At 40.3% G+C, this 11,417-nt stretch overlaps 1 protein-coding gene across 1 annotated transcript in view; it reads left to right on the forward strand.

Moving 5' to 3' along the window:
- The first annotated feature begins 2,305 nt into the window (after positions 1-2,305).
- LOC121815675 (von Willebrand factor A domain-containing protein 5A-like) overlaps positions 2,306-11,417 on the forward strand; it is a 20,676-nt gene continuing 11,564 nt past the window's right edge. Inside the window, exon 1 of the mRNA XM_042227595.1 lies at positions 2,306-2,414. The gene's annotated coding sequence lies outside the window, so the exon portion shown is untranslated. The remainder of the gene's footprint in view (positions 2,415-11,417) is intronic.

Raw genomic sequence — 11,417 nt, forward strand, 5'->3', positions numbered from 1 at the left:
GTTTACCCTTAGCCAGCAGTTTTAAATTTTCCTCAATGTCACCTTCTCCGGTCCCTGGAAGATAATTGACCATGGTTGCTGGTGTCTCTAACTTCTAATGTCTCAGAACAGAATCGCCAATTAAAGAAGTATAAAAGTTACATTTCCTCAGTTAGAATATACAATTTAATCAATTGGTAATGGAGTAATGCTTAGTTAAAAAGCTGAGTTAAATAAATGTGTGGTGAATAATTGTTTAAATTATGTATCTTCAGTTGCTGCAACTCTGTTATTAGTACATTCAAATGATGATGAATTACCATCACCAACTGGTAGAATATGGAGATGAAGCTCATCAGCTATTATTTGAAATAAAAGCTCACAAAGTTTTGATTTTAAACAGAAAATAAGAATCACTGCTTAACCTTCAATGTTTTTAGGTTTTTAACTTCCCATCTCTGCTGATATCAGATATCTGATGTCCACAAAATAATAATATAAAAAGAACATCTGACATCAAGTCAGTATCTGATTGGTGCTCTTATAAAAACCTTTCCCTAAATATTAAAAAACCAAAAGAAGTCATTGCTTTCAGGCGACAGAGAGGGGCGCTCAGGCCACTGGAATCTGGAGGTGAGGAGGATGAGGGGGTGCTTGCTTTATATTTCTGGGAGTTGCCATCAATGAGGTCCTTAAATGGACAACGAATGGTGCTCCTATTATAAAACAGGCACAACAGGGACTTTATTTCCTCAGAATACTGAAGAAGCCCCACCTGTCTGCAAATCTATTAGAGCATTTCTACTCTCAATATAAAGCATCCTGTTGTACTGTATAACTGTCTGGTTTGGGAACAGCTCAGCAGCAGACAGCAAAACTCTCTAGAGGGTGATAAAAACTGCTCAGGACATCACTGGCCAGCCTCTGCCGCCTCTGGAGGACATCCACTGGTCTCTTCCCTCTGCCCCCCTTTAGGCAAATGGCACAGGTTACTGAATTCACCCACTGTACCGACTTCCACAGTCGCTAGAGGCCGGGGATGAAGCCTGCCTATTTGCCTGACGCGCTGTCAACTTTACGCAATAATGCGAGAGGTGGAATTGTTTGCTTGTTTATTAAAGTGCTTTGAGAGTTTACAGAGTAATGTCATCGGCTCCTGATTCAGACTCTTACAACGTCACAGGCTCTAATGTAACAAGGCGAAACATGTTGTGCAGCGGTCAACAAAAACTACGGCTACCCAGCCCTCCTCTCTGTCAAAATCAAAACCAGTGAATGACAGACTGACAACGCCCATTTATGTCACCGCTAGCACCCACGTGACTCCCATAACAACCAAACAAATAAAAACCCAGTGATCATCAAAATTCAAAACATTCAATTATGGCTCCTACACTACACTATCACAGACTTGGATGTCCACAGCACCTCGCCATATACAAAAGATTAAGAGGTGTTTTTCTAGGCTTTTTATAAAGATTACAAAACACAAATAACAAAAATGACAACGCTATTTTGATGTTGTCTAATGTAGTGCAAAAAACGAAATAAACCCAAAAATTAATAAATAAAGTAATTTTTTATCTTAAACTACTGGATAACAGCTCTCTTCTAATAACATTGAAGATGCTGTTTAACTGCTTTTCAGCAGTAGTGCCCTACTAATTAAAGACTTGTTACTTATAGAGGTACTTCATAAATAAGAGGGGAAAAAACCTATACATTAAAAAATACAACTTAAAGCTGTAGCGTCCAGATTACTTACGTAGTCAGCTCCTTCCGTGCAACTGATATAAGATGCAGTAAGCTGAACACAGCTTCAACCGCCTGTTTGTTGAAAAATAGTAACAGACTGCATTTTCTTGTTAGTAACTGTAATGGCGTTGTAACGATAGGAATAGTAATTAGTTAGATTACTCGTTACTATATATGTAACACCGTTATTCCCATCACTGATAATCAGTTATAATGGCTCAATGTGCGGAAAAGAATCATAAGTCACAATCATTTCTATTGAGAGCTCCAGTATTTTTTCTTAATCTACAGGCTGTAATCAGCTGATCTGTTGCTCTTTGTGGATGCACACAACTGAATTCAACAAGATGTAAGCAGATATTTCATAAGTTGTCCTAACTGTTTTTCATCTCTATACACTGACAGTACACTGTTTATGGTGTCTTTAGATTAGACAATATACAGTTGGAATTCAAAGAATGAACGTCAGCATCATCAGCTTAATGTCATGGTCGGACGGTCCTGCTTGTGTGTGTGTCTCCCTCTCCTCCCCTCCCCTCCCCCCCTACTCTCCAGGTCTGGCCACGCCTCCGGGAGAGAATGGCCGACCCCTGACCGGGAAGCGTTTCCGCTCGGCTGCCAACACACCCGCGTGTAATCTTCCACCCAGCTGCTGCTAATCTTTCCTCGCTTGGGCTGAGGTATTTACCAGACGGCAGTCGACGCTGGATTGTACTCGAAGCTTGGTAGTTTAGTGTGCTCGCAATTCTGTGACTTAGCATAGTCAGGCTAGCCTTCTCATCAGATGTTGTTGTTACTCGTCCATCAGGTGGAGAAGTACAGAGCGGAGAAAAGGGCTCGCTGGTTTTATCTAGTGATGGGCAGATGAAGCTTCATGAAGCACTGAAGCTTTTCATCCAATTGGTTCACTCCAGTGCAAAGCTTCTTGAAGCTTCATTTGCTCTAGTAGGACACCTACTGGACGTAAAAATATTAGTTGGCATGAATTTGAAGAGTGTGGCATTTTGCACACAGCCTGTAAATGTCAACAACAAAAGGAGTGTGTAAAACATGTATATTGTAGTGATGGCAGTATACTGTGTATATTTATAGTGGCAGTATGGAAAATGATCATTTGGAAATGCTTAAAATGGAAATGATCATTTACTGTGAGGTGAGGTGTGGTTGGGGTGTGGACAGTAGTTGTGCTTTTGTAACGTTGAGGTATGGACAGCTACACACTGAGGCTTCAGTCCTGCCTGTTCACATTTTATTCTGTAAAAACTAAATTTTCACTGCTTTTATGACCTTTTTAGTGGGGAGAGCATAGCTAGGATTTAATGATTTAACAAATCTTTTGAATCCTTTGTCCTCCACAATGCTAACTGGCTGGGAGTCCTCAATCACCATGCCAACCAGGTCTTCATCTATTTGAGATTGTTCTCCTGAGGAAAGACAATAAAGACAAAGCACAAATATAAATATCACACACATAACGTATTGCATTGTATAATATTGTTATATCATTTAGTAACATTACAGCATGCTATATTATCATTGCATTTGATGGCTCACCTGGTCTTGCTCCACAATCAGTGTTCCCCTTATTCTCATGCAAAGCTCTGTAGTGCCTAAGCGTGGATGAGGTGTTGTTGTTATATCACAGCTCCCTGGCACATAGCAATCACTTCACCTTGTACAAAAGTACAGACAGCTTAACATAGGTTTTATTGCACCATCAGTATCATGAAAATACATCTTCTGTAGAAATGTACATACCTTGTTGGGAGATATAAGCTCAAAATGTTCCCACACAGGGAGGACATCCTTCTCTTCTTAGCTGGCTCCATTCTCTCCTGACTTTCTCTCCTCACTCTCCTAAACCTCCAAACTGTCTCCAAACTCTCACTAACTCTCACTAACCGCAACTCTCCATCAAACACCCACATTTTGAATGGAGTCTGAGGGGTTTATATCGCTGTCATAGCTCGCGGCAAAGTTCGAACCGCTTCCTGAACCAGTCACGTGGTACAGCCGGGCTGCGAGGCTTTGGACGTCATCATTTTCAGCTCCCATAAATGAAGCAAGCCTCAATACGCGCTTCGCGGAAACGCCCCCTCCATTACTCGACACACGCTTCGAAGCCTTGATACAGAACGTCACATCACTAGTTTTATCACTCGGGAGGAGAAACACACACGGAAGGAGCACACACGGATTTTCACTGAAGAGTAGTGATTAGTGGTGGGCCGATCGATCCAAATATCGATACCAAGTTGGCATCGGTATCGAATCAATACTAGGCTGGTGAGATCGATTCTTTACTTTTAAGTTCCGCTCTTGTTTGTAATGCTGTGCTTTTGGCAAAGGTCGCTGGACTTGCTGCTCCTGTGTCAGCGCAGAGCAGACGGACTTTGCTCCCTCATCAGCGCAGAGCAGACGGACTTTGCTCCCTCTTCCCCCTCTTGTGTTGACATGTTGCGCTGTCACTTGACGTGACTTAGACAAGTTGGGGGTTGTTAAGTTGTTTACATATTATTTATATTTTTATCAGCTGTTATTGTTGTTGAGAATTTTAATTGTAAATTTTGTATTATAGTTTCCCAACAGTACTTGTTTTGATTTGTTTACTGGTTTGCACAATTTATTGTAAAATTTTTATTAAAAAAATAAAAATAAAATGAGTAAACCGCCACGGCAGACCTGATGGCATTTTCATGCTTCACAGCATGATTTATTCTTACAATAATCACATGGCTGCTGTAACAGTACATTTTGCTGCAGCTCTCCTGCTGCCAGCTATACACATCACAATCAACAACAACACAGAACACAGCACAGGTTTTAAGCCGGCGAGGCATGATTGTAGATGCCGTGCAACTGAGTCCATCTCAGGGCGTACCCCGCCACATACCCCCTTTGCCCCTGAGACCGAGCCTAACCTACTCGCCCCCTCCGCGAGCAGGCGAGGGAATCGGCCCGTACCATCGGCGCCCCAGGTAGCCACCCATGTGGCAAACAGCAGCGGGGCTGCAGGCATGGAAGTGAGCCGGGGCTCACAGGCAGCTGAGCAGGCGGTCAGCGCGCAGTACCACGCAGCGTGCTGGCCTCTGTTGGAAGAGAGGCTGGACCGGACAGCACGCTGCCCTCGGATGTGGCAGGACCCCCCGCACCTCCGTCTCCAGCTTGGCAGGTCCCGCTGGCGCGCCAGCCTCCAGCTCACCCCGAACCGGTCCTTCCCATGCGCTGTCCACCGTTACAATAATCACACGATTTCTCTAACAGTACATTAGTACAACGGCTGCAGCTCGCCAGCTGTACACATCACTAACAACAATACAAGCAGAGCACAGGTTTTAAGCCAGCCAGGCGTGATTATAGACGCGGTACAGGTGAGTCCATCTCACCTGCAGTGGCATCGCAGAGCAGCCACAATAAGAAAGCATTTTCTATTTAATTATAAACTTTATCCTAATTATTAGGGGTGCAACGATACACAAAATTCACGGTTCGGTTCGGTTCGATACTTTGGTGTCACGGTTCGATATTTTTTCGATACAAAAAAATGTTCATGCCTTTTTAATTTGTCATTTATTAAAATTATAAATATATATTTTAACTCAAAAGTACAGTTTTTAAATTTAACCCTAACCCTTGTGCGTGTTTTTTATTTTGACAGCGAATGCGCACCTGTGGACCACTTATGTGCAGCCCTGGTTATTTAGCTCATCATATCGCAGCCACAGAAATTATTTTGTCCATATAAACCATAAAGCTGCACTTTCTTTTGCCTTATAGTCTGATTTGTCATAACTTCTCCGTTTTGTGGTAAGCTTTTCTTTGGCTGTCACTTCTTCACCCTGACCTGTCTTATTTGGCTCAGCAGAACTGAAATGCTTTTACACACGCACTCACATAAGCTCAGCGATTCTCTGCGCGATCAACCTCTCACATGTTTAAGCTTGCTGCGGGAGATTTCACTTGTCATGTTTGCATAGTAAGCTAACGATTAATAAGACGATGTCAGAGGAATTGGTGCACAAATTATCATCACTCACAGATCAGTGCTGTCGCTCTCTATACACAGTTCGCACGATTGCAAAGTGAAAGCAAAAAAACAAGCGCAAATTCAAACGCGATTTCAATATGTCACATATTGACAGTGGCTCACCGATGCCAATGACATAATTACCCAGCTACATTTCTGAAAGAATGCAAAAGCATTGACATATATTTTTCCTACAATAGCCCGACGGGCAGGGCAGAGATAGATTTTGGTAGCCCGACTGAAAAAATCGCTAGCTCCGGGACGTCGGGCTAGCGATATTGCGAGCCCTGTATCTGATTGAGGAATCACTCATCTTTGGAAAAGAGAGTTTATTACAGAGAAATGGCTCTTTCCAAAATAAAAGCTATACTATCCGCTTCTTCTGGGCTATATTCTCAGCAGCATAAGGAGAATCATGTGCTAACAGCTGTCTAAATGACTCGGCTAAAGTTAGTAGCATGCTTGTTGTTTTTGTCTTTGCACTAGGATGATGTCGGCGTAAATGTGCAGTCATATTCGTTGTGTTCCCACTAGTGCTTTCAGGTTAATCTCGTTGAAATGACCTTAACGCCACAACACGGCAAATCTCCGTTAACGAGCTACCGCCGATCGCTCCGTGCATGGGGCTAGACGGCCAACACGTTAACGAGCTAACTGCGCTAACACACTAGTTCACACCAATGTAATTAAGCATTGCATGGCACATCCAACATACTGTTTTACTTTAGTCCATGACTCGCTTACCTTCAGGGTCATACGTCACATGAAAACCAAAATAATTCCAAACGCCAGATCTGAATGAGGTTCAATTTGCTTGTTGCAAGCAGAGCTTAACTTCTGTCTCGCTAGCTTGCCCTGCGCTCTTCCTTCTGACTATGCTGTCTGTGTTGAGCGCTCAGTGGATCTGCGCTCGACAGTGCAGCCTAGGCAGAGTAGTCGAACACAGATTCACTGAGCGCTCAACACAGACAGCATCGTCAGAAGGAAAATTGATAAAATAAATTACAAATGTTGTATTGTTCGATACATATGCGTACCGAACCGAAAGCACTGTATCGAACGGTTCAATATCGATACGAATATCGTTGCACCCCTACTAATTATGTCCTGGGTTTTAACTATTTAATAATAAAAAATGAACCATCACAAAAAACACTTAAGGTTATAAAAATTAATTGAGATTTAGCAATTCAATGACGTATCCACCTTATTTATTGAAAAGTATCGGTATCGGCAATACTGGCCCGCATTTACTTGGTATCGGATTGATACCAAAATATGCAGTATCGCACACCACTGGTAGTGATGTGCGGATAGATAATGAAATATCGATTCCTCCGATACCAGTAATTTATGTTCTATAATCGATTCTCACATTAAAATATCGATATTTTAGTAATTTAGAGTAAATTTGTAGTTTATCATTAACAGGAACACAGTGGAAAGAAACTATAACATTCGGATTGTCTACATTCAGAGGAACTACTTCCTCTTCTGCCTTTCATAGTCATGTGCAAAATATGGCTGTATAAATGTCTCGCAGCCCCTTGGCGTGCGCACTCACAACAATGGCTGAGCGTAATTGTGCAGACGTATTTTACCTCCACAAACAGCTGAGACGTGGTTTGCGATACATGTGGCAAAAAAGTGCTCCAAGAGTGAGGTGTTGTGGCCATACTAGGGAGGCATTCAAAAGGGCTGTTGGGGGGTGATAAATACATTTTACAGGGTTTATTGATCGGATAAAATACGTTAAATGTCACCATTATTATTGGCCGGCCCGGAAACAGCGGGGGTGTCCAAATTCAGAGGCTGCTTCCACCTGAGGACCCGACCTTGGCGGTCTAAAGAAAGTAGTAGGGTAGTACATCACGAGCTCCCTCGGTGGAGTGAAACTCTGCCGTCTGCTCCTGGCTATCTAATATATAACCGGGCACTGACGTAAACTCTTCTGTTTAATTATTGTTTGATGTTTATTCAGCTGTGTGAAAACCCTGGAGGAACCCTCCCGAGGGATTAATGAAGTTAAATTTAATTTAATCTAATCCAGTGTCATGTTTAGGTGGAAACTAGCAAGCTAACTTCCTGTTAACTTCTAACTCCGTTAAATTTAATAACTTCTGTTTTCATGGATGCTTGGATGTTAAACTTAATTGTTACACCTGTAAAGCAGCAACGCTGATGATTTTATTAAAGATGAAAGAATTTAGACCGTTTTTAACTCTCATGTTCGTTTGACTTTGGGACCTGAAGGACGGAGTTTTGGACCCAGATTACTCCGCGAAGCTCCTCACTACAGCCGTAATGCTCTGACAATCCATCAAAACATTTTTTAACAGATTTCTGCACGCCAAAATCGGTTCGAGGTCAGTAAGCACAACCAGAATTCATACATAAGGCACACTCGATTTTTGAGAAAATTAAAGGATTTTAAGTGTGCCTTATAGTGTGGAAAATACGTTATACAGAAGAAAAGAATATATCGCGATATATATCGTTACCCACGTGCTTCAAATTATATCGCGATATGGATTTTAGGCCATATCCCCAGCCCTAGTATGAAGTCAGTAAACCAAACCCTCAGAGCCCCAGAGTTTCTCTTTTGATGCTGTAACCCAACAGGACTTTTCCAGCTTCAACACACTCTGTCACACACAGTGCTAAAAACACAGTTATTACAAGAAAGCATGTTGTTAGGGAAAATTTCTAAAACACTTCTTCAGTAAAGACTCAGAGAAGAGAAACACACAGAACTTCTTGCTAGCAAGGGCAGTCTCAGAGACTCGCACTAAGAAACTGCCCCATCTTTATTTATACTTCAGTAGTGTGTGTGTGTGTGTGTGTGTGTGTGTGTGTGTGTGTGTGTGTCGTGCTGTTGATCAAAGGGTCATATAACATGAAAGCACAAAAGGTACATCCTTGGTCATAAAGAGGGTAGTCTCCCCCACCCTAGATGGCACGGTGAGGAAGTCCAGCAGTTAAAGCACTTAGACTAAAACAGACATAGCTACGTTAATCCTACCATAAAACAATAAGAGAAGGTATGACCTCTCTCGTGCTCCCAGGATGTGGGTGTGCATTCTAGTGTGGAATACACACCAAGCCTTTGCAGCCTGTTAAAGATCACACACAATTAATTATATGCCTCTAAGTATACATGGTTGAATATTTCCTAATACAAATAACTACATGCAGTATTCTACCATATGCAAACTTATATCACTAAAAGATTATACTGACTACTAAATACAATTTTCCATTGACACATGTGGAAAAACAGCTGATCATAGCCATGGCATATTGTTAAAATAAACACACTTTATCAGCTATTATCATGGTTTCTACCATTCTGAGTACGGACCCATGAGGCGGCCTTCACAGCCAGAAGCTCTTGAAGCCATGAAGCCGGATCAGAGCCAGAATAGTGGCCCACACATCACCGGTAGCGTAAATCAACAAATTAAAGGAAATCAAATTAAACAGAAAAAACACAAAAACATCAGAAAGCTGCATACACTTATCACAGACATGAACGTCATGATAATTTGCGACCTTTTATGATTTGTTTGCACATTTCTTTTTTGAGGATCGAATGATTGTACAGCAGACATCAAGAATTTCATGGATAAGCTTTAATTTATCTTGGATTTTGTCCAATCTAATAACAATAATTGTTATGAGGGCTTCTATATCAACTCCAGAACACGGTAACTTATTTACTAAGATGCGTGTGAAAATGTCCTGATTAGACCTCAAAAGGTCCTCGTGGTCAAAGGGTTATATTAACTGTAGCAGAACTGAATTTGAATTTAAGTGTCACGGCTAATGGAAACATGGACTCAAAACGCCAGACAATCTGATAAAAGCAGCAGTGTATAGTTATTTATCATGACCAAAAAAAGCTTTTGACACAATTAATCATGACATATTACTTGATAAACTGGAGTACTACGGCATTAGAGGAGTGGTGTTAGAATGGGTAAAGAGTTATTTGAGAGACAGGCAGCAATTTGTGAAAATTGGGGAATATCAATCAGAGTGTATGGACATTGTTTGTGGAGTTCCGCAGGGGTCAGTATTGGGACCAAAGCTGTTTATCCTCTATATCAATGATATATGCAGAACATCAGATATACTACAGTTTATTCTATTTGCAGATGATACAAATATTTTTTGTGCTGGAGAGAACTTACAGCAGCTTTTGGAAATTGTCACACAAGAAATGATTAAACTGAAAACATGGTTTGATAGAAATAAGCTATCATTAAATTTGGAAAAAACTACATTTATGTTATTCGGAAATTGTAAAAAAGATGCAGGAGCAAAATTATTAGTAAACAATGTTGAAATAGAGCAAGTTTCGGATACAAAATTTCTGGGTGTGATAATAGATAACAAAATCTGCTGGAAACCTCACATAAAGCATATACAAGCCAAACTGTCAAGAAGCATCTCCGTACTAAGTAAAGTTAAATATTTTTTGCCTTCCAAATCACTCCGGGTACTTTATTGTTCACTTATATTGCCATATTTGGAATACTGTGTGGAAATTTGGGGAAACACATATAAAACTGCACTTCAACCAATATGTAAAATTAAAAAAAAAGCAATCAGGATGATTAATAAAGCAGGATTTAGAGACCATACTAACATCATGTTTTTGAAATTAAAAATACTGAAGTTTATGGATCTTATAAAATATAAAACTGCAAAAATTATGTACAAGGCCAGATACAATATGTTACCAGGAAATATACAGAGGATGTTCTATGACAGAGAAGGAGACTATGAATTGAGGGGGAAATTGAATCTAAGGATTCTTAAAGCACGGTCAAAGGTTAAAACCTTTTGTGTCACTATTTATGGGGTAAAACTGTGGAATAGTTTTACTATAGATCTACAGCAATGCTCAGGAATTAGTAAGTTCATGAAAATACTTCGAAAACTGATTTTGGAAGAATATGATACCGATAAAGATGATCACCCATTGTATGTATAAAAATATCAAATTATATCCAAATTATATCAATCACGGTAGCCAAGTTTATATAGGTTCTCCTCGTGTATCGTGTGGAGTATGTGATGATGGGAATTAGGTGAATTATGTGGGATCAATAAGATGTTGAGCAGGGGTAGGAATTAATAAGTATGTTCATACTTCTTCCTACTCCTTTTCAGACCAAACATTGTTACATTATGTCAGACGATTTTGTTTTATTTCATTATATATTTTTTGTTTATCTGAACACATACGTGTGTGTGTGTATATCTACATATATATTCGTATCTGTAAATGAAAATATATGTAGTGTGTATATATTGTTTTTTGTTTTATATGTCTGAAACAAATAAAGATACAATACAATACAATACAATACAGTCTTAAACAAAGAAGGGCGATTGTCCAAAGGTGATTTTCTCCCAATTCCCGAAGGTGGTGCACATGAGGTAGTGATGTGCGATACCACTGATTTCCTTTCCGATCCGATACCAAGTAATATTCAGGGTGGTATCGATGATACTGATACGGTCTTTCACTACTCGGGTTAAACATGATATATAAGTCACTTTGATAACTTAAAAATGTTATTGTTTGGCTTTTTCAGTGTTTTATTTGTTCGTGACTAAATCGGTTTGGCTGAGATTAAAGTTATTA

This window comes from Haplochromis burtoni, unplaced genomic scaffold, assembly GCF_018398535.1.
Source record: "Haplochromis burtoni strain Fernald_Lab_line unplaced genomic scaffold, NCSU_Asbu1 Contig_270, whole genome shotgun sequence".
Lineage (NCBI taxonomy): Eukaryota > Metazoa > Chordata > Actinopteri > Cichliformes > Cichlidae > Haplochromis > Haplochromis burtoni.